Genomic DNA, 24,360 nt, shown 5'->3' with positions numbered 1-24,360 from the left:
GTAGTCTTTTTATCCTGTGGGAGAGTCTCACCATTATAATTCTTTCATTTGAATTTTTAAGTTCCTTTTTAAAATACAGAAATACCCCCACAGAGTTAATGTAGGAACCCAGCAATACTGTTTACATTGTACTTGAATTCATTTCACCATCAGACTTGCTTTCCTTTAACAGTGTGATGGGTCAGCTCTCATAAGAGATGGAATCTTGGGAACTTTGATAGGGATTAGGAAAGGAAGGTTTGTATAGGGAACACTTCATGGCTTTGGACAGCCAGAGAATATCTTGAGGGCACCAGGTGCATAATGAACTAAATGGGGAAAAACAGATACTCACCCCTTGAGAGTCAAGCATGCATTAGATGCTTTTCATGTATTTTCTTACTTAATTATAATATGAACCAGTAAAAAATATCATCCTCATTTTTGTACATAGGCAAGTTGAACATTCAAATTATATAACTTGCTCAAGGTCACACAACTAATAAAAGGCTGAGCTAGGTTTATTCCTTGTGTCTGTCCAGCTTCAAAGTCCATGCTACTTTCTAGAGCTTTTCTGTCTCCAGTGAGATTTAGGAAAGGAGGGTGAGGAAAGACAGGAAGATACTATCTTTCTCTACCTCACAATTTTGCTTGGAGTGATCCTTTTAGCTAGAGGATCCTGTTTATAGAATACTAGGCTCTATATATAGAAATGCTGCAACAACATATATGGGAATGATACCAGTAGGCTGTAGGGGAGGATTAAAAAAGCCTTTGTTCTTTACCTCTACATTTTCAGTGTTGCCCACAAGTCAAAAATAACCATGGGTAACTGGCTTACTGCTTAAGTGGCTCCATCCTGTCCTCCACATGAAATCTGATGTGTCTCAAGGAGTAAGCTGTGATGGGTAAGAGGTGAGGGTGTGGTATGCCTTCACTGCGTGTGTTGGAGCTGGTGACACCTGTTGTGTGTCTGTTACAATGAATTAGTACTGAGTAAACAAGAGGTATCTCTCTTTTGCCTTTCTAAGGGAGACCAGGTGGCAAAAAGTACTGGCCCTGATCCAGGGGATCCTGGTCTCTGGACTAGCAGAAGAGACAACCTGAGGGTGTCAGGTGATAGAATAAAAAGTCTGGTCTCTTAAGTGGTATAATTTCAGAGGTACCAATAATGTGTCCTATCCCTCAAAGACTTGGCACAGCTGTTTGTTGTTGCTTGGAATTCCACAACTGAAATTTCTTCCCCTTGATTTAAATCTCTGAGACCCTATTGAATAGTGGTAGAGAGTATACTTAGCATGTCCAAGGCCCTGGGGGTTTAATTCCCAGCAAACACACACACACCCCTCCAGGAAAGGATTTGATAATGAAGCATCTTGGTCATATAAATGAAAATGTAAAGGAGTTTGTGAAATTGATTTCTGAGAACTAGACTAAGGAAGGAGTAGAGAAGAGAGGACACTGCCCACCTAGTTGTAGGAACAGAAAAGAGGCACAATGAAATTGAGGTAAAGGTGCTGAAAAGAGAAACTGACTCCCTAAAGAAACTATTTCCTTCACAGTTTTGTTTATAAAAAGACAAATAGCTAGCTTGGCATAGTGGCTTACATCTGTAATCACAGTAATTTAGGAGGTTGAGGCAGGAGGATTGCAAGTTTGAGACCAGCCTCGGCAACTTAGCAAGTCCCTAAGCAATTTATCGAAACCCTGTCTCAAAAAAATAAAATAAAATAAAATAAAAAAGCTAAGGTTGTGGTCTCAGTGGTACACTGTCCCTGGGTCCAGTTTCTAGTACCAAGAAAACAAACAAACAAACAAACAAACAAACAAAAAATAGCTGAGAATAGAGGTTCTTAACCCCAAAAGAGGGGATGCTGAGTAGAGAGATTTTCCCACCAGCATGCTATATTACAGACAGTGTTGTTTGGAGGGTAGTAACTAGGAGTGTAGAAGCTTTGGGTCTGTGGTATGCTGTGATGTCTTTAGATGAGGTGGTCACAGATCTTAGGAAGAGGGAGGTACAGCTTCCCAGAAATGATGCAACCTAGTGGCGCAAAAGAGGCCACCACTGACATCAAGGGCAGGGCACTTCCTCAGTGGCTGCTGGTCACAGACAACTTTTGCTCTGTTTCCCAGTGAGTTATGTTGTGATGGGACTTTGCCGGAAAACAACACAAGCCATGTCAACAGCAATGACAAAGCACTTGGAGTGTGTACACAAAGGTACAGTTCCCCCTTGCCCTACTAAATAGATCTAAAAACTTTAAGGGTAGCCCTTATGATTCAGATATAGAAATTTTTTTTTGGCCTGAGTTTCTCCATAGTCTTCCTAGTTGACTGGGCATCCACTTTGATTTTTCAATGTTCTCAAATGGCCTTTATGATATGAATTCTCATGGCTTTTCCTTCCCCAGGGAATTTTTTTCTGGGGCAACTCAAATCCATATCCTTCTCAACTCCTCACAGTGGTGTTCATGGATTCCCTTCACCTGCAGGCTACAAATTCTACTCTGAACACAGTCCCATCTTAAGTCCAGAGCAACTTCTTTAGGTTTCATTCAGTTCTCTTGGATTCTAAGTCATTTCTTTTGGTACATTCTTCAGAGAGCTATCATGAAAATGACCTCTATTCTCTTCTCCCCAGTGTTTGATAAGATCTGGACCTCTTTTCTTAACAGAATCAGCTCAACTCTGTGGAAGTTTCTGGATATTCCACACCCTTTTGTCTCTTCCCAATCTTCACAGACTTCTACACCAAATTAACTGGATCTGCTGATCACCAGCATTTTGAAATCAGTGCCTGATTTTGGGGCATGTGTTCTGTGCCGTAAATGATAGTTCTCTGTCCACCCAATCTCTGCCTCCCCTCCATCTTACTATTTTTGCCTTTTACCTAACAGTACCAGGCTTTGTCCAGCACCTTGCCTGGAACCCCAACCTTATCCAGGACTAAAGTCCTGCTGTTGTCCCTCACCAGGGTCTGTGGCTTTTGCTTTTTTTTAAAGAAAATGACATTTATTTATTTAATTTTTTTTTTAGAGAGAGAGAGAGAATGAATTTAAGAAAATATATTTATAGTTATATTCGGCGGACACAACATCTTTGTTTGTATGTGGTGCTGAGAATCGAACCCGGGCCGCACGCATGCCAGGCGAGTGCGCTACCACTTGAGCCACATCCCCAGCCCTGGCCTTTGCTTTCCAGCCTTTCCTGGTCCAGGTAGCTTTTCTAATATTAAAGCCTTTTATTTTTTCTTCCTTTACTTTGAGGCTTCAGTAGGTAGAGTCCTTCCCATGCAGTGATCTCCTTGTACTGACCTCCTTGAACTCTGCCTACTGCTCATTGTGCTAACTGGATGTCATTCTGGTCTGTCTGGCTGCTCTTCTGGAACAAGGCTGTTAGCTTAGATGGACTTTTGTCCTGTTTTTCATGCTCTCCAGCTGCCTCCGCCTCAAAAAGAGCTTTTAGTAAGCATTATAAAACTCCAAAAGGGAGAGACTTGGACTGTGGCTTAGTGGTAGCGCACTTGCCTGGCATGTGTGAGGCACTGGGTTCCATTCTCAGCACCGCATAAAAATAAATAAAGGTCTATTAACAACTAAAAAAAAAAAGATTTAAATTAAAAAAAAAAAACTCCAAAAGGGAAATGAGAATATAGCATTTTCCAAACTTATTTAACTAGAGAACTATTTTTTTTTCTCCTGGAGGAATATTTATTAGAATTTTAACACTGCACCTCTGCCTAGGCAGCTATGATCTGAAGTGGAGCTCTAAGGAGAGAGAGAGAGAGAAGAGAGAATTTTAATATTTATTTTTAAGTTTTTGGTGGACACAACATCTTTGTTTGTATGTAGTGCTGAGGATCAAACCCGGGCCGCACGCATGCCAGGCGAGCGCGCTACCGCTTGAGCCACATCCCCAGCCCTGCATTCTTTTTCCCATTTTGAATCCTTTCCTTCTTTTGTCTCCATTGAAATATGAAGTGGTGAGTGAGGTGATACCATCATGGCTATAGATGTCATCAGTTCATGGATGCAAAGAAGGAGGGCTTCTCAAGGCTCCTTTCCCCAGGTTTGACTTCTGTCAGGATTTCTCTAAAACACTCTGAGCAACTCTTCCTCCTACTTTGGAACTGTTTGTCTCAGCATCAGCCTTAAGTCTCAATGCTGTTTCAGGATTTTCACCTACACATGGAGATCAATGCCAAGTAGCATGGAGCTCATTTTTATGGAATGGTTGATACATTTTCTTTTCTTTTTTTTTTTTTAAACTTATTTTTTATTTTTTTTTTAATATTTATTTTATTAGGTGTAGATGGACACAACACAATGCCTTTATTTTTATGTAAAGCTGAAGCTTTATGTGGTGCTGAGGATCGAACCCGGGTCCCGCCCATGCTAGGCGAGCGCTCTACCGCTGAGCCACAATCCCAGCCCCAGTTGATACATTTTCTACTTTCAATATTAAGTCCCTTTTCTTCTACATCTCATGGGCAGTATGGAATATAGTAGTATTTCTCAGTCCTTGAATGAAGATAGGTACTTGCTTTCTGAGTGGGGCAGTGTTACAAGTGAAGAGCCTTTTAAATCTACAGGATGGATGAGCAAGTGCCAGGAGTTGTAGCTGACTCAGCTGGTAACTAAAGAGAAGCCTGCCACTTTCTCTGCATGCCATTCGCAATCAGTGTAGCTAGGAAAGGACCATTCGAAGCAAATAGAAATCTCTAGGACTCCTGATTTAAAAACTACTGGTCTTTTGAAGATCCTGATGTATATGTCTTTCCTTTCTTGAGTGAGATTGTTCTTTGGCTGATCTTAGATTGTTAACTGAGCTAATCCTAAAACAAAATAGATGGAAAGACTCAACTTTCACCTACACTTAGGTATGATGTTCTTTGAACATCTATCATGTAGTATCCTTTACACACAAGGGGTGAAGAAGAGGCCTTGGGGCTTTGACCTGTAGTACTTGTCTGTCTGCTATTTCCTTTGAAAGACTATGGTTTGGTTTTTATGAGAGATAGGGTCTAGCTGTGTTGCCCAGGCTGGCCTAAAATTTGAGATCTTCCTGCTTTAGCCTCCTAGTAGTTGGGACTATAGGGGCATGTGAAGATCAGGGAGTCAGCTCACTTCTAGGAAGGTACAAAGAGGGCTTGAAATGGGCACTCAGAGATCTTAAATAGAGCCTGTTGATTATATTATTGTTATTTATAGGTTTTTACTAAATCGGCCTATATCTGTAAAAGACTTGTTTTCCCATTACTAGATTTTCCCTAACAGGTTCCCTAAATGAGGCCATTTCCTAAGATTCCATCCTTGGCCCACTTCCCACCTCCCTTTATACACTGTCTCTGGTGTGATGCCATCTGCTTATGGTTTCATCTTCTACTAATATGTCAAATACTCTTAAACTTGTTGTCTATAGCATTTTTTTCTTCTGAGTTCCTATCTCACAGTAACAAGAACACTATTGATAACTGTAACCTGGATAGCATTTAGGCATCTAAAGTCAGCATTCCAAGCCACATTAAATTCTTTATCAACCCATTCTCTTTCTCCTATTCCAAATCTCCTTCTCTTCCAGTTTTGTTCTTAGACTCAGGTATGTCACTATCGGGCATTACTTTTGCATCACCATCTTCCACTGTTCCTCTATTAGAAATTTAATAGTCTGAGTATAATGTAAGGTGTTTAGTATGAGCCGCCACACTTTTTTTTTTCTTAAAGGTCTACAAGGAATCTAGTTGAATTCTACAGTAAAAAAATAACAGAAAAGGAAAAAAAAAAAGATTCAAGAGCAATTAAAGGTTTATCTGAGGTTTAGATTCTAAATAAAATGGAAGTCCTAGAAGGAAAACATCTGAGGGCTAAGGGGGCGGGGATATATGTCATCGAAGAGCTGAGAATTGACACCTTTGTATGCATGAAGGATGGAGAAAGGGTAGAACCTATGATCCTTTCTTGTATAAGCAGAGTAATTGGTACCTCCTCTGGTGACTGTATTTGTAAGTGTACTGAACCTTATGCAGTTTGGTTCCTTTTAAACAGTTTAAGGATTAAGTATCCCAGCTTAAGCTATCAATTGACTGGGATTATTCTTCCCTTTTAAATTTTATTTATTATTTATTTTTTTTAAAGAGAGAGAGAGAGAAAATTTTAATGTTTATTTTTTAGTTTTCGGCGGACACAACATCTTTGTTTGTATGTGGTGCTGAGGATCAAACCCAGGGCCGCGCGTATACCAGGCGACCACGCTACCGCTTGAGCCACATCCCCAGCCTCCCTTTTAAATTTTAACTCAAAGTATCATTCTACAATTTATAGGAAGTCTAATTCCTTCCTCTAGATTTCTTATAAGTTCCTGGGAGCTCATGTATTACGGTCCCTCTGATTATGAGGTCTTGCTCCCACTAAATTATTTCAGATTGTGGATGGTCCTACAGTTAAGCATGTTTTGTTCCCATTTCTATTTACATTGAATCAGATGCAGAACCCTCAATTAAAGCTTTTGTATGTGTAGTAGGCTTTGTTAAACTTTTAGAGTGATGAGCAGGATTTTACATTGCAAAAAGGTAAGTAACTTTATTCTAACACTGGCCTATCCCTGAACTTTAAAGTGCTCTCTATTAGGGATGCATCACTATTCATATTGCCCATGCATATGGCCTTGAAACTTTTTCCTCCTTTGAAACTTTCCATACTATAATTGTGACTAAGGACTACAAATTCTTCTTATTGTGTTTTGCACAGCAGTTGAATTCTCACTAATTATTCTTCCTGAAAGCAACTCTTGGTTCACTTCTGTTTGTTCAGAACCCACTATAGGGCTCAGCTCAATAAAGTGCTCCATCCACTTCTTCAGCCACACAGAAGATCATCTGTAGAACCTTGGATGTGTTCTTTTCATTATCTTTCTCTTTTAAAGCCATTTCTTTTTGAAAATGCATTTACTTTTTAGCCCCATGATTTTGCATTGAATGATTTATGGAGTAGAAGCAGGATGATTATCCAGGCATGGACAACAATTTGAACATAGGCAGCAACCTTTATAAGACCTGTGTGGACAATGAAGAAAAACTAGTACTATTGCAAGGGAGAATTCTTGTTGGTGAACAGAGCTCAGAATAGATAAAAAAAGTCCAGAAACAGATCTCAGTTTCAATAGGAAAGGATAGTTAGGACAAATTATATAAAATAGAAAACTGACTAACCATTAAAAAAAATTCACTGTTTCCATATAAATTCTAGATGGATAAGAGGTTTTTAACATTAAAACTAAAGTAATGAATGTATTAGAAGATAATTAGGTTTTTAAAAAACATATCAGTACTGTACACAAAACTCTTACAGATCAATAGGGAAAAAAAGCAAATACCACAAAAGAAAATGTGCCAAAGTCATAGGAGAATAAATACAAATAACCAATAAAACACACAGAAAAAGCCTGTTTCACTCTGATGCAGAAAACACAAATAGAAATGAGATACCATAGTTCAACTGTTAGATCAACCAATATTAAAATGAAGAAGACAAAGGGCTGGAAGTGTTGCTCTGTGGAAAAGCTAGTATGGTGTGAGGCTCTGCGTTTAACCCTTAGCACTGGGGAAGGAAAAAAAAAAGAAGAAGAAGAAGAAAATATTTATTACTGGATTGCTGATATGAGCTTGAGGAAGCAGGAACTCATACTTTGTGATTGGGAATATAAATTAGTACAACTACTCTGAAGTTGAACTTGACAGTATCTATCAAATTAAAGTGTGTATAGTGCACCATTGGTTCCACTTCTGGGTATCTTTACTAAGGGCAAGTTTACAGGGATATATATATATATATATATATATATATATATTTGTTACTGCAGAGTTTAGAAAACAAAATAGCCATTGATAAGAAATTGGTCAAATATGGTGTGTCCATACATTGATGATGAGGTAGATTTATAATTAACATGGAAGATAGCTATACATGAAAAACATATAGTATATGAACTTCTTTCACCTGAAATAAATATAGGCATAACTATGTGTATATATTTTAAAAAATTGATACAACACAATGTTATTAGAAGTTGTCTTCAGATTTGGGAAAAACTATTGAAAAAACAGAATTCTGACTTGTGAGTGATGGGTGAGCTGACAAAATTATTTTACCTTGGTGTATTAGCTAATGAAAAGCCATTATAGATTACTGGGCAGGTGGTTGTGATAAAAGTAGTGGTGATCAGGGAAGTTTTTATGGTGTGGGTGTCTGAAATGAATGAAGCAGAAAATAATATTTGGGAAACTGATTAGGAAGCTATAGTGACAGTATAGGCCTGAAGTAATAAGTTATCAACTAGGGTGGACAGGAGGATTATAACTTTAACCAGGGAGAGAAAGGGCTAATCTAAAGACATTTCGTGGAAGAAACTACTGGTTTGATAGTCTGTAAGGCTGGAAGAGGAGAAAGAACAAAGAGTAGTAAGTCACCAATAATGCCAGTATTTGTCTGTCTTATAAAATTGGAAGACTATCCATTATGACAGAAAGGGGGTAATTAGAAAAGGGAGCCACTCTTATAGAAGTGGGAGATGAATTTGTTTCCTGGAGTCGAATTTGAAGGTCTAAAGGTATATCTGAGAAGAAATGTTTTGTAGGCTATAGATCTCCATTTAGAGAGAAAGTTACTTGTAAAGTAGAAGTGGTAAGCATGGAGACTCCCTAAATTTGGTGCCCTTACAGGCTTGGGGGAAGCATGGTGGTATCTTAGTTCTTTCTTTGCTGTACATCTTAAGAGACACTGGAGAGGAATGCATGACAGTGATCTCAATCAGATCTAAGGGTAGATCTTGGGGAAAGATAGGAGTTCTTAGTAATAATAAACAACAGCCAAAACAACACATAAAAATCACTGTATCATTTACAGAGTACCACCAATACAGTAACTTAGCTAACACAATCCTGCATACTTTTATTACTTTTTCTTTTATATGGACATTGAATCTCAATTAGAATGTAGAATTAGGACTCAAATTGAGATAATAATCTTCAAATTCCATTTCTAATTTTCCCATTCCCTTGCCTCTTAAAGGTGAATTTTCTAAGGAAGGAAATACTGATGCAAAAGCTGTAGCCTGGAGTTAGGAATAGTTATGAGATGGGCAGAAGAGGACCACTTTGTCACTGCATAGTTCCCTGGTCCTTTTGAGCTCTGACATTCTCCTAAATCCACAGAATGTTGGATATTCCATTGAATTCAAGGTGGGGGGTAGGGTGTGTGGGGTAGGGGTCCTAACCTGTCCATAAATAGCTATGAAGTGTTTTGGAAGTAAGGGTGTCCAGTTTGATTATGGCATAGTTAGTGGTGGCGTAGTGGTTTATTGAATTCTGGCCTCAGTTTTGAAAGTAAAAGTGTATTGACTTTGACTAGTGAGGGAAAGGCTTGTCTGAGTTAGTTAAATGATAAAAGAATTTTTTGAAGTCATGATGTTTGTTTAGTTTTGGAATCCCATGTTACCTCCACTTGGGTATTCACTAACTAGTGAAAATCTTGGGAGGACCTGCTTTAGTGAGTAGAAAATCATGAGTCTCTTAAGTCATTCAGTTTTCCAACTGGAAATTATACTTATGAGATTAAATTATTTAGCTTATTCTGATAGCATAAATACAAAGGCAGTTATGACCTTTTAGATGTTCTGAATCCAAAGGGTCAACTTTAAGGATGGTCTGCAGTCATTAGATTTGTGTCTTTAAAGAATTTTACAGGGAATCCTTACAGTCCAGTGCTTGGAGCATTCTGGGGAGTCCAGGAAGGATGCTTGAATGAAGGACTGATGGAATCTTTCTTCCTGAGGCTTGTTGAGCTGGGTGGAACAGTTTTCCCACAGCCTCATACCATAGCTTTGATGGGTTGTTCATAATAAGTGTTACTGCTCAGATTTTATGGGGAGGAGGGAGGAAATGGAGGCACTATTAGAAGTTTCTGCTTTATGAACTGGTGATTATTTAGGTATTTCCAAAACTAGTAAGCTAGTGTCACTTGGGTCCCAGTCACATGATCTCTTCTCGTAAAGGATGAGAACAAATGAAGAGGTCTAAGGAGATAGGAGATTTCCTGTTGGCAAACTGGATCTTACCCAAAGAGTTACATTGTAGATCTTCCTCCTGACTGTTTGGATACTAAATCAGGAGCCTCTTTTGCTTATCTCTGACTTTTGCTTACCCACACTGGCCCTGCCCTTTGGTTGTTTGCCATTGGTGGTTTTTAGCTCTGCTAGAAATTATGCTCTCTACTGTAAAGCAAACTTGGGAGGTGTAAGTTCTGGCTCCAGAGGGACTGGGACCTGTCACTTAACCTTGCCCTGTGTTTTCCGTCATGCATTCCTGGCCACCTTTTTACCCTTGGCATGCTTCTCCAAAGTCTGTAATTCTGCCTAGATAAGGATTAGGGGCTAGCTTCTTCAGAGGGATGTGGGATAGGAATGTGTTTTAGAAGAAGCTCCTCTGTGTCCTGTGCCATGGGAGCATTACTGGTCTCATAGATGATCTAACAGTTATATTGAGAGTGTTGGGGGGCACAAAGTATATTCACAAAAGGATATACCACTGCATTAATAAGGGCTATTAATCTCTTTTCTTGAGAGCACGACCCTATGCTGTGGGGAAATAGCAAGTAGAAATTGTTTGAGAAAGTCTCCTGGGGAAAAGGGAATACAGTATCCTGAGTATTGGTGGACAAGTTTAAACTTGAACTGAACAAAGGTCAGTTTTTTTTTATTCTGCTTTTCAGAATAAAATCTGATTTTCAAATGGTAATATGCAATTATTCACAGAATATTAGTACCAGAAAAAAAAACTTTTTAGATTTTCTAGATCAACTTCCTTGTCTTTGAAATGAGTAGATCTAGGGAGGTTGGGCAAGGGGCAAAGCCAGACCTGTGCGGAGGAGCTGACATGGTTATGTGAAAGTAGTTGAAGTATTTGGGGGTAAGGGAGAAGGCTCACTGCCTTCAGCCTGGATAATTCCTACCTCATTGACTTATCTTAGTTCTTCTAGACTGGTCCTAAAAGGAAATAGTCCCAGAATTTGCATTTTCAAGGCATATTTAAGTGAGTGAAAAACCTAAATTACAACATGTGAATGAATGCAAGTTTATTAGATAAAATATATAAGAAAATATATAAGAAAAATGTCAGTGGAGGTTCTTCTTCAGGGGGCCTGATTTAATGGGCCAATTAGATTGATTTCTAACTAAAATTGTGCTTTCTATAATATATGCTTATTAAATCCATTTCTTCATTTATCAAATATTATATTAACTGCAGAGAGTTCTGCAATAACTCAACTGAGCCTGCTTTTGAGGAACTTAAGTTTAGCACATAGATAACTTTAATTGTAGAGAAAGTCATAGTATGACAGATTCAGAGTAATGCTGTGGGAATTCAGAGTAAGAAGAGATTTTTTCCAATTTTTGGATCTAGAGAATTAGGTAAGGTTTTAGAAAACAGGTTGGTTTATTTTAGAAAAAACAGTAAACAGTCTTACTTATATCAACATTGTTAGAACTATGACTTCAAACATTTAAAAAAGCAAAAGCAATCTTACTGTTGCTTATATCAACAGTGTTGAAAATCTGTTCTAGTTCATATTACCAAAAATTCCTCTCACTATTATAACTCTATATCAATATACACTGTATTTCCAGTCACTGTACTCTTTTGCTAATTGCTAAGGTATTTTTTTCAAAGAGCAGAATTTTTGGTAAGTAAGAGTAATTCACTTGGGCTGGGGTTGTGCCTCAGTGGTAGAGCACTTGCCTAGAAAGTGTGAGGCACTGGGTTCAATTCTCAGCACTACATATAAATAAATAAATAAATGAAATAAAGGCCTATCAACAACTAAAAAAGTATTTTTTTAAAAAAATAATTCATTGTTTTAGTGGACCATGACTGCAGCTTGTGAATGAGGGCAAGTGTGACTCCATTGGGGAGGCTCCTCTTTGAAGAAGTTCATCTGTGAAGTGAGAATTAGTAAAAAGAGGGTGCAAGATATAAAGGGGGCTATTAATCTCTTTTCTTGAGAGCATGACCCTATGCTATGGGGAAACAGCAAGTAGAAATTGTTTGAGAAAGTCTCCTGGGGAAAAGGGAATACTGTATCCTGAGTATTGGTGGACAAGTTTAAACTTGAACTGAACAAAGGTCAAGGCTGCACTGAGATTAACATCACCACCAGTACCACCATTTGTTACTTTCTTACATTTTGCCAAGATTCTTCTGAACACTTTTTTTTTTCTTCCCCTCCTAAGATGTAGTTTCACTGTGTTGCCCAGACTGGTCTTGATCTCTGGGTTCAAGTGATTCTTTGCCTTAGTCTCTCAAGTAGCTGGGACTACAGATGTGTACTACTGAGTTCTGCTGAGTACTTTTAAGTCTTATTTCAAGGGATATAATGGGGATATAATGGGTTAGAGTGATTTGATGAGATTTTGGGAGACAGTTGGGCTTTCTTTGAGCTTTGTTTTTTCTGAGCAGAAGTTGAAATCATCTGTTAGGAGCAAGTGAGATAGTGGGGAGAGTGGTATGGTTTCATAAAAAACTCTTGTGCCATTGGCTATGACCTTGAGAGACATGCAAGAGGATAGCTGAGCAGTGCTGAAGACTCACCCAATGTTGGAGATCATTAATTTATAGAGGAAGCAGCCCTCATTACTAATGATTATTTTAGCAGTATGAAACAAGTGGAGGATTAAAGCTGAGAACATCTGCATTCAGATAGAAACTGTGTTGTACAACAAATAGAAGAGGAGAAATAGATGTGGCCTAGAGTATTGGTGGGAGAGTGGTTGTCCTTTAGCTGACTAGAGAAAGAAGTGAATCCAAGAGAGTTCTGATGGTGGCACAGTGGTGGGGAAGGGCCTGGAAATCACAGTGTAGTTAAAAAACAGAAGCTATAGAAGCAATGATGAGAAGTAGAAATAGAGAGGTCATGACCAGACAAAGGTTTGACTTGAGATGGAAAGGCAGACTGTGACCAAGTCCTTGATGACCAGGAGGTCAGCAGATGACAGCAATGAGTAAGAGTATAGTCGTTCAGCACAAGACTTAGCAAAAAAAAAAAAAAAAAAAAAAAAAAGATGCTTTTTGGTAATATTATAACAATAATGGTTTTGAAGCAACATCAGGGCAACAAGATATCAAGCAAAGAAGTCTCTTTTTCCTCCTCCTCCTGCTGGACACTGAAGATTGTTTTTATGTTAGAACTTTCATTGCCCAGAATGCAAGTTCATAAAGGAGTGTCAAGTTTCAGCTGGAGGGAAGGTGGCCAGGACAGTTTTTCAGGTATGCTTTCTACACTGCCTGCTTAAATAGTGTGGGGGTTTAATGGGGTTGCTGGGGTGAGTGATGGCCAACTAGGACAACAGCAGCAAGATCTTGGGTCTTTGTTTACAGATACAGAGGCCAAGTACTTTTAGGGAAAAGCTATTGGCCCTCTTGTAGGCAAATCCTATTTGGCCACTAGGGTTTTTTTTTTTTTTTTTTTTTTTTAATAACTGCTCTAGTTCAGAGTGGGCTGTACTAATCATCTGTGAGAGGCTGAATGGAAACTTTTTAAAAGTTTCTTGCGTAAAACTCTGGTAGGAATCAGTGGACTCTTGAGCCTTTGTATTCCTTTGGGGTCTGACGTTTATTTTTCCTGGGCTGTGTTCAGTCATTCCCTTCATGGTGACAGCAAGTAATGCCCTAAAGCTTATATAGTTTGAAAGAGTCTGGAAATTCTCAGTTCATTGTTCATAAAGCTGTTTTAAGGATTTTCAGTGATTCAGGATTCCTTCAACATTGTTAGTACTATGACTTCAAACATTTAAAAAAGCAACCCCAAATTACTGGAAACAAACAAAAATCCTCATAGTTCTTTTTGCCCTTTCTTGATCAATTTTCACTGTCACCCTGGCTATAAAATCAGAACTCAGAAAATAACTGTCTAACCAGCCACTTTATCAAGGGTCCTTAGTGGAAGAGACCATAGTGGCTCAGAGCTTGAGGTGCATTGCGCCCATTTCACTTTTTTCTAAGTAATTTGTAATTGGTTTTGCTACATAAAAGTGAGAAACTTGGCTTGGGGATGTGGCTCGGTGGTAGAACGTTTTGCCTAGCATATGCAAGGCCCTGGGTCCAAAAAAAAGAGAGAGAGGAGAGAAACTTGTTTCTGGCACAAGTTACTATAAACAAAGTTAAAAGAGAGCCAACAGGCTAGGAGATTATTTTTGCACTATATGTAATAGATGATAGATTAATATCTACAATCTTTAGAGAGATCCTACAAATCAATAAGACAAATACTATAAACCCAATATAAAATGGCATAGAATACAAATAGGCAAGTTACAGCAAAGCAAACAGATTTCATCTAAGGAATCACTCACCCCTATGCCCAGAGTCTTCTAGAGAAGGATGTTCATTGTAGTGGTGAATATCCATGAGTAGGGAGGGGTACTGTGAAATTCTGTGTGGCTGTTAAACATTGAAGTAGGTTTTTGTGTCCGTAAAAATAGAAAGCATGGAACAGTATGAATAGGAGATTCCCATTTATTTTGAAAATCATTCCTGTTTGACTTAGAATGTATACATTTTTATTGATGAGTTTCTTTAGGTTTCCTTTATTTAAGGCTGTATTTTTCTAATGATGGCATTAAAGAATGAAATGTTAACTTTTGCCACTTTCTTATATAAGATAGAAAATATATATTCTACATCGTTACCTTTATCCTTTCTTTGTTAATGTACTTTGGTATTATAAATTTTAGCTTCTGGGAAGAATTTAGAGACTTCTCACCTATCTTCCCAGGAACTAAAAGGATCCTTAAAGAATGCTACTATGTTGTTGCATGTTTTGGAGTGATGAATAAAGGAATTCAAAGCTCAGGATTCTTCTTTGCTAGGATTTACTTGTTTTTGGTGTTCACAGCCTTGCAGAGCCTCCCTGCCTCTTACTCTGATGCAGGGGCCTCTGCGTGGGAAGCCTTGCTTGTCCCATGCTCTTAGAAAAGGATGGGAAACATGAGTGGCTCAGGAAAGCAAGGCTTAAAGCTGGCCTAGCCCATGGGAGGAAACCTGCTCTTTGCATCTGTCCTTGCCTCTCTTTTGGAGAGGCTTTCTCACTGGTTTTAACCTTGGTTCCAGGCTCACCAACCTAGGTGAAAGGAGTCTTTGAAACTTACTCTAGTTTTACCTATTTTGCTGAAGTTTAAAACTCCAAAACTCCAGCCTGGAAACAGCAGGAATTCCATCATAAGGTGGCAAGGATATATACTCCCTTGTCTTTCAAAGATTGGCAGTGTCTCTGGGACAGAAGTGTTGCTTTGCTTACTCACATTTCAGTGTCAGTGGACATATGGGGATTGTTTCAGACTTGTTACATAAGCTGTTCTCTGAGGTAGAGAATTTAGGGTAGTGTAATATAAATTTATTTAAAACAAAAACTTTGACTAGTTCTTCTTGTAAAGAGGGGTGATATAATTTGTATTCGTACTGGGAAAAAAATCATTCCATTCCTTTGACCACTACAGAATGGTGGTAGCAACAAGAGAGTAAAAGTTCTTAACTGTTCCTTGGTGCCGATCAGGGAGAAACCTGGAATGAATAGTTCTTAGTGGGTTCCCAACTCTGGAAGGGGGATGGAGAGCTAAGGTACTCTGAATAATATAAGGGGAATTTAGTCCCTACCACCAACAAAATGTGAGGAGCATGTGGAATGGATAAAAGGACCAAGCAGCAGGGTAATATAAAATCCCTGTCTCTTTATACTTTCAGGGAAATCTGACAGACACATGATGCTTTGAGTGAGTTTGTGTGTACATATTTTTTCTTTGGAGTAAAGCATGGAAAAAGAACTGAGTCCCACATCTGGGACTGCTTAGAGCAGAGAGAAGAGACCAGCCTCAGGAGGTGAGATGTGAAAAAGATCAAAGCTCTAGCAAGAGTTGGAGCAGAGCCAAAGAGACTACTAAGAGTATTAACTGCTGGTAATTTGCTGAGATTCTGGGAAGACCATTGGATTTCTTCTTGGGATGGGAGGATCCAGGCAGCTTTTAAAAGCATGCACAAGGACAGGGTGTTTGTAGCTGACATCTGATTGTTATAGTGATGTGTAATTCAGAATGTTTAACAGTGGTTCTCCAAAATCTTGCTCTGTGAATGTTCCAGGAGCTATCATATTATATTCCTCTTTCTGCCCAGTGAAAGCTGTTTTCCGTTCAGACTTCAAAAGGGAAGCAAAAAAAAAAAAAAAGTCCACCACGGAGGACTTTGTCACATTTCTCCTTCCCTGTGAGTTATGCAGAACCTGAGGATGCTGGTTAAAGAGCCAATGAGCTATACCCTTCCCAGCCATGCTATTGCCAAGTAGGGTCTATCATTTAGGGGTAAAGAAAAATTGGGAAAAATCTTCTGTAAAATCTTGGAACTTGAAAACTGTTCTGAGCAAGGACCTAAATAAATAGTAAGACTTTGGTTAGTATCTTTTTTTTTTTTTTAAAGGGAGAGAAAGAGAGAATTTTTTAGTATTTATTTTTTAGTTCTTGGTGGACACAACATCTTTATTTTATTTTTATATGGTGCTGAGGATCGAACCCAATGCCCTGCGCATGCCAGGCGAGCGCGTTACTGCTTGAGCCACCTCCCCAGCCCTTCAGAGTATCTTAAAGTAAGAAGTCATGGTCTCTGAGCAGTGTGAATCTAGTCAGTGCCTCACTGAACTTAGATGGAAGAACCTACTGTATAGTCTCAACACCCACTTTGAGAACAATAGAGGTCAGTGAGCTTTGACTATTCGCCATTCTCCTTTCTTAAATAAGAGCATTTTAATTTTCTTTGGGGAACCACTTCCTTTCCTATTTTCAGAAGTTTTTGGTTCCAGTGGAGTAAGTTCATCTCTTGGAGGACACATAGTCATATGCCAGTCAGAGAACAGTACTTGGCAGGCAGGGGCATAGACCCACATCCAGGCCAATCAGGTCTCTCAGGGTTTTTGTTAGAACTATTAAGAAGTGCACTCTTATTTTCCTTTCCAGCTCGGTTGCCCTGACCCTACAGAATGTAAGTCCCATGCTGCTGGAGACCATCTTGTCACCCTAAGGAGAATACTGCCCAAGAATGAAGGCAACACAGATGACAGCTGAGCTGTGAGATGGCGAAAACTGGAGACCAGATGGTGTCTTGAGTACCTGGATGTAACCATGTGTTAAATTGGTGGAATCCTGGGCGCTTATTTTGTGTGGACCTAGACTTTCCCCTTTTTCCCCTTATAGAAGTTTGATTTGAATCGTCACCTGCTGCCAGAAGTGTCTTAATTAATCCATGTCATAAATGGTATATCATTCTCTTACAGAGAGTATGGTATGGTTCACTTTTTTTTGGTGGGGGATGCGGGGTACCAGGGATTGAACTCTAGGGCATTCACTCACTGAGTCATATCCCCAACCCTATTTTTTGTGTTTTATTTAGAGACAGGGTCTCACTGAATTGCTTAGCAGCTCTCTGTTGCTGAGGCTGGCTTTGAACTCACCATCCACCTGTCTCAGCCTCCCGACCTGCCGGGATTACAGGTGTGTGCCACTGCACCTGGCTAGGTTCAGCTTTTTTCAACAAATCCTTTTATCTTAAAGTGCTGAATTTGAATTGTGAGTTTGTTATAAAAATCAAATGAGACCACACATGTAAAGAACTTAGTATTACCTTTGGCGTAGTAAAAACCCAGTAAATATAGGAAGGAGGGAGGGATAGGGGACAGAAGGAAACAAAGGTGCCAAATTGAAAGAACCCTGAAGTCCTTAGGGTAATATTCTAAGAACCTTCAGACCCTATCTGGTCATACTGTTCTAAATGCCCTTAGCACCCTATACTTTCCCTTCATAACCTTTCATCATGGTTGTGTTGTAATTTTATGTTTGTATCTTATTTTGATTAATACCTGCCTTCCTGATTGACCTGGTCAGGAATGTGGCAACATTGGCAAAATCAGGGAAAGAAGATATTAACCCTCCTTAATCTACTGCATTACCCACATTCAACATACAGAGAATTTTGGCTCAGTGAAATATTTCTTTTTGGTTGTGAAACCCTTTACCAGACCACTAGTTCTTATATTTTTATTGGACCATTTTGTGAAATCATTGAATAATGTGTTTCTGGCTTAATATCTGGAAAGCCTTGCAGAGAAGCTCTTTGTGTTTGAAATCTTCCTTGCTCCTATGTCTGTCAGGCACCTATTTAACTGAGGTAGTCTTCCCTCCCTCAGACTTTTGCAGAAATGTGTTGCAGGTTGTAGGAAGGCCGGGAAGCTGATGAGGGCAAGCTCCTGGCCTTTGGAGACTTCATTCCCTAGCAAGAAACAAAAGCAGTAAAAGGTACCCCTGGTAATCTGGCACTCAATCTTGAGTACTTTTTTGGTGAGGGCATTTATCAAATATGAGCCTGGGCCCCCACCCACTGCCATTTCATCTTAGCCAGGTTGCCTCTCATCCCCTAGCCTACTTTCCCTGAGGTATGTGTGTGGGGGATGTTCCCAGGGCCCATGTGACTTCCACTGGCAAGTGACGATTACAGATGCTTTACCAGTCAGTAAAGCTGCCAAAGGCTTTTGTACTGTAATAATCCTTTTCCTTTTTAAAACTCCAGGGTTTTTCTACTGTTGCCAATAGTTTTGCAAGTCAGCAATTACGGTGTGGATTATGTAATGGCTGGGTAGTAAAAATAGAAAAGACCAGGGTTTGCATCTATTTTAACCAAATCAAAACAGAGCAAAGGGAGGGGAGGAAAGGAGAAGAGGGAAAGACCAAAGGAGGAGGGGAAAAGACATGTGACAAGCGGCAGTATGATTGCATCTTGTGACTGGATAATACAGCCACAATTTGTGTGCCTTTTGCCTGCCATTTTTGACCCAAAGTCCTGCACTTCTTTCTTTGGTCTCTCCATGGGTGGGAGTGCTGCCAGCAGTTCCTTCAGAGGATACAAGATCCCCGTGGATAATCCTTAGCTCAGTCCTGTTGTGTTTACCTGCTTCTGGCAAGCACAGTGGCTCAGGGAGAGGGAGTTGAATTTGACAGCTCCCCTCAAAGTCCTGGTCTTTGTGTCTGGATTTCCAAGGTCTTTGTAGTCAGCTTATTTTCTTGTGCAGTGGTGGAGCCAAGGAGTGGTTTATGGGGAGAGTCTGGCATACCAAATCCCTATCAGTCTTAGTCAAAGCCACCCTAAATAAATATGCAGTGTAATTACAAACCATGTATTCTCTGAAAACAGCTTCTAGATAGACACCCTTAATTCTTCCACTTCCCCACTCACACTTCACTCCTTTGCCCTCTGTGCCCCCGATAAAGGAATTTCAGGGCTTCCACTCATTTGTTCTTGTGTAACTCTGCACCAATCCCCCACTCCTACCCTTAGTTAAGAGTTATATTTATATTTCTTTAGAGACTTTTGGAGCAATTTTAAGGACCCTAATGGTAAAATTTTAGGTACCAGGTGGATCTAGAGCAGGGAAGATATTTTTGGAAAGAAGACTTCTAAGGGCCTAATAGATTACATAAAAACACACTCAGGCCTCCTATGATATTACCTCCAGAGGTTACCATAGAGGGAGGTTTTGAGTTGGTCACTTGTTAATAGCCCTTGAGTCTGTATAAAGCCCAAGCAGAAAGCCCTCTACCTCTTAGGTCTCTGACGTTAGAGAGTGGTGGATACTTTGAAGAAGGCAGCTCACTAATTTCCAAAACTGAACCCAAATAAGTTCAGTAGGGTTAGAGGGGGACCCAGAAGTCCAGATGGTAAATAGACTCAGTCACAAGTAACACTAGAAAGTTGTTTCCTCACCATTCTTCATCATTACTTCTGTATACTCCTCTATATACCCATCATACTCCATTCTCAGAGCCCTCATCTGTACTGGAGTGGCAGAGTGTCAGCAGTTCAGAATAATACTGGTCCCAGCTCCAGTTAGCCTTACTTAGCCCCACCTGTCCTACCTAACCTGCTTAAAGGTCGATAGTTCTAATTCTGGATTTTAGGCATTTCATGAGATAGGTGGGAGTATCTGGGGACCTACCTTAGGGATTTTCAGTCACAGTTCCCTGAATTGGCTAATGTTCATGATGTGGTACCTCTCTCTTACCCTTGTGGATTTTTCGTTTCCTAGAGCTAGATTTCTATTCACATTTGCCAAAGATCGACTTTGGTAAGAACCACCAAATATCTGCTATGATCCAGATTTTTATCCTCCTAACTATGTTCGTTCATGTACTTGAACAAACCTGGTTATGTGTCCTGGACTTGGGTTTGGTTGACATCATTGCAGCATCAGTTTTTCTGTATCTGGACAGGCTGGTCACTCCAAACATATCAGCGGAAGTTGGGCATCTAGGAGAATATCTGTCTTCCAATTCCCATCTTATCTCCCAGTCTTTGAGCAACGTAAGGAGTCCATGGAATTACCTGCTTTAGGAACAACTAAGGGCTGGGGGTCAATCCAAGATTAAATCTCTGTCAAGATCCACAAAGGAAGAATTCCTACCTGAATTCAACTTGTGTTGACTCCTTTCCACCCACCCCATGGATAGAACCATAAAGAGACATCAACTTGACCACAGTAATGTCAGGTACACTGGTCATCCCCTTCTTTTCCTGAAGGAGGTGACTCTTTTTGTCATTAAAATATTTAATAGTTTTCTATGGTACTCATAGTGTCTATTGCTGGAGATACTAAGTTATTCACAGATGGAATAGAATGAATAGCAAATTTAACTACATTTAACTTTTACTCATCCAACTATACTGACAAATTTGAGACACAGTATTGTTTATATATGTGAGACATTTATTTGGATTACAAACAGAACAAGATACGAAATGATGGATCATTTGGGTTAGCTCTAGTACCAGGGCTCAGAGCTAGACAACTATCACCTGTTACTGCACATCCTTTACCCCTGGGGTCCCTTTTTTGTTCGTAATATCATACTGAGAAATGAGTTTGAGGAATGGGCCAAGACAGACATAGGGTTAGGACTCAGGACTTTACCTCTTTGCTGAATTCTTCAGGCTGAAATTGCCAGGAGCCAGGAGAGGGCAGGATGTCAGGTGAGATAGCATGGCACCTGGAGCTATTCTTTTCTTTCAACAGAGGATGGGGGTAAGGAGGGGAGGCTCAGAGGGGGAAGAGGAGAATAGGGAAGAAGGAAAGCAGTGAGTGAGGAGGGAATTGTGAGAAGGGCTAAGTGGGGTGGGTAGTTTGCTACTCTTGAGGAGGTGAGCAGGGATGTCTTGGCAGCCTGGTTCAGCCTTGGAGTAACCTGACTTCAGGGAACAGACCAGTCTCTCTGCTGTACTCTCAACATCCTCTTTCTTTCCAAACAAGACTGACAAAGTCCAAGGTCCAAAGTTCCAACTCTTGTCACAGAAGACCACAGCTGAGGAACGACTTACTAGTGCTTAACTAGTGTATTTTAAGAGGAAACTCCAGGATATTACCTCTATTATGACTTTAAGTATTACTAAAACTATTGTTTATTCTCTAATTGATTTTGATAATTTTAATTCCCAAAAAAGTCTTGAGGCTATTAATGTAGAATTTTTTATAGTTTAATATCTATTGTATTTTATCTTTTTCATTCCTAGTGTCACTTATTTGGTGCTGTGGTCTTTTTTCATAATAATTTTTGTTACTCATCTGCCTCTTATGAAATCAGCTTTTGTTTTAATCATCTCTTATTTGTCTTCTAGTTCCATAACTTTTTTTTGAGGGGGGTACCCAGCGGGCTTAACCACTGACCAATATCCCCAGGCCTTTTTATATTTTATTTTGAAAGAGGGCTCCACTAAGTTGCTCAGGACTTCACTAAGTTACTGAGGTTGGCTTTGAATTGTGATCCTCCTGCCTCAGCCTCCCGAGCCTCTGGGATTATAGGCGTGCACCACAGCTTTTATTTTTTAATCACTTAAATATTTATTCTGTAATAAAAATAATATAGAGGGTCACTTTATCTTACAAAATAAAAAGACTAATAACCCAAAAGAATGGAAAAAGGTTTTTTAAAAAAGATGTCTACATGGCTTATAAACATAATGCAAAGAATAAAGTAAAAAATGCATGTTTTAATGGTAGACCTCCAGGCTTGAGTGGCATTTTATCTGTTGGGTACTAGGGATTGAACCCAGGGGCACTGAAATACTGAGCTATATTCCCGGTCTATTTTATTTTTTATTTTTTGAGACAGGGTCTCCAGTCTTGTTTAATTGCTGAAGCTGGCTTTGAATTGTGATCATCCTGCCCCAGTCTCCCAAGATGCTGGGATTACAGGCATGTGCCACTGTGCTTTGCAATTTAGGCATCTTGTTGCCAGTGCCTGGCGAAGGGACCCCTGGACTGCAGACAGAAGGTGCCCCACTACAGCCCTCTCTTTTATTTACTGGTGTTTCCTCCCCTGTAAATTGTAACTGATTAAAAAAAAATGGCCCCACCTGCCTTTACTTCACGTTGTATCACATCAGATATGGAATGTGAAAGAGATAAGACACCTGAACTCCTGTTTAAGCTCTGGCATTATTATTCTCCCACTGGTGGGCTGCAGGCAGGGGTTGTGAACCCAGCCTAGCCTGGCAGAGCTACTTACCAGGCCTTGCCACTATTGCTAGAGGAAAATGATTTTGAGGGTCTTATTCTCTCTTTAGCTTGCTATGCCTGATGTCTTATTTCTTTAACTTAGTTTGTTTGGGGAGTTTTATAATTCTGCATTCAGTGAAGTAAATGGAAAGGGTAGGTGTGTTGAAAATAGGGTCCAAGAACTGGAAGAGAGGAACAGATAGTCTGCATCAGAGGTTCTCAGATGTTTTGCTCTTAGAAACATTTTACTCCTCCCTTTTAGCTTTATTGAGGTATAATTAATATACAAAAAATAGCACTCATTTAATGTGTACATTTCAAATTTGAACACATGAATACTCTTGCAATTCTCTACCAACCAAGGTAGAGAAAATGTATCTATTCCAAAATTTTTCTTGTTTTCTTTTGTTTGTATGTGGCTTTTTAGTGGGAGGGGTGAGAAACCTAAGATGATATGTATCCTCTAAACATATTTTAAAGTGCACAATACTGTATTGTCAATTATATGGACAATGTTGTATGGCTCTGTTGTATGATAAATCTCTAGAACTTATTCACTGTGTATATAGAAGGGTTAAAAAAACATAGTATAAACATACAGTAGAATATACATACCAAAATGACACATAAACACACACACACACACACACACACACACACATATATATATAAAATTTAACAATAATCATGCCATCTACAACAACGTGGGTAAACCTAGAGGGCACTGTGCCAAGGGAAACAAGTCAGACACTGAAGGAAAAACACTGCATGATTCTACCCTTATGAGGCATAAGGAAGTGAATAGAATGGTGGCTATCAGAGGGTGTGGGGAGGGAGTAATGGGAAATCATTTTTCAATGGTCATCAGTTTCCATTATATAATTTAAAAAATTTAATTGTGGTAAAATAGATTATAATATAAAATTTGCCATCTTCACTATTTTAAGAGTATAGTTCAGTGGTATTAAGTATATTTACTTTATTGTGCAATCATCATCACCAGCCAGCTCCATAACTCTACTCATCTTAACTGAAACTATACCCACCAAATAACAACTCCCCTTTCTCCCCTCCCTCTTCTAGCCACCTCCCATACTGTCTGTTTCCATGAATCTTATTAGACACCCCGAGTGTGTGGAACCGTAGAATGCATCTCTCCCTGTGACCAGCTGTGTTACCCAGCACAGTGGTATCAGGCTTCATGTTGTAGCATGTTTCAGAACTTTCTTCTTTATATGTCTAAACAACATTCCATTGTATGTATATTCCATATTTTGCCCATCTGTTCATTCTTTTATAACACTTGTACCTTGCTTGCTATCGTGATAATGTTGCTGAAAGCATGAGTGTACAAATATCCCCAGCTTTTTTTCTTATTTATTTTGAGACAGGGTCTCTCGTAAGTTTCCCAGGCTGCGCTCGAACTTGCTATCCTCCTGCTTTAGCCTCCCGGGTCGCCGGAACTATAGTTGTATGTCATCATGCCTGTCGAGTTATTTATATATTTTGAATAGTAACCATTTATCAATAATTTGCAGAAATATTTTCCTATTCTGTAGATTGTCTCTTTCTTTTTGCTCTGTCCTTTAGGGTTTTTTCCCACATTTTTTATTGGGTGCATTATAGTCATACATAATGGTGGGATTTGTTACATATTTGTAAGTGCACACAATATAATAATTTGATCAGTATTACTCCCAAGTATTTTCCCTTTCCCTCTCCCCTCCATCCCCCTGGTACTTTTCCTCTA

The 24,360-nt window shown here is 39.4% G+C and overlaps 1 long non-coding RNA gene across 6 annotated transcripts in view; it reads left to right on the top strand.

Annotated features, from left to right (window-relative positions):
- Window positions 1–17,344, top strand: part of LOC113194148 (uncharacterized) — a 49,074-nt gene extending 31,730 nt beyond the window's left edge. For 5 of the 6 annotated variants that reach the window (XR_013342290.1, XR_013342291.1, XR_013342292.1 and 2 more), the window contains one exon: window positions 17,029–17,344. This is a non-coding gene — a long non-coding RNA (uncharacterized LOC113194148). Of the gene's footprint in view, window positions 1–15,769; window positions 15,905–17,028 lie in introns of all 6 variants that reach the window. The other variant, XR_013342293.1, reaches the window with a different exon arrangement.
- The last annotated feature ends 7,016 nt before the right edge of the window (window positions 17,345–24,360 follow it).

Source organism: Urocitellus parryii, chromosome 12 (assembly GCF_045843805.1).
Source record: "Urocitellus parryii isolate mUroPar1 chromosome 12, mUroPar1.hap1, whole genome shotgun sequence".
Taxonomy (NCBI): domain Eukaryota; kingdom Metazoa; phylum Chordata; class Mammalia; order Rodentia; family Sciuridae; genus Urocitellus; species Urocitellus parryii.
This window is presented reverse-complemented; position numbering and strand designations above follow the sequence as displayed.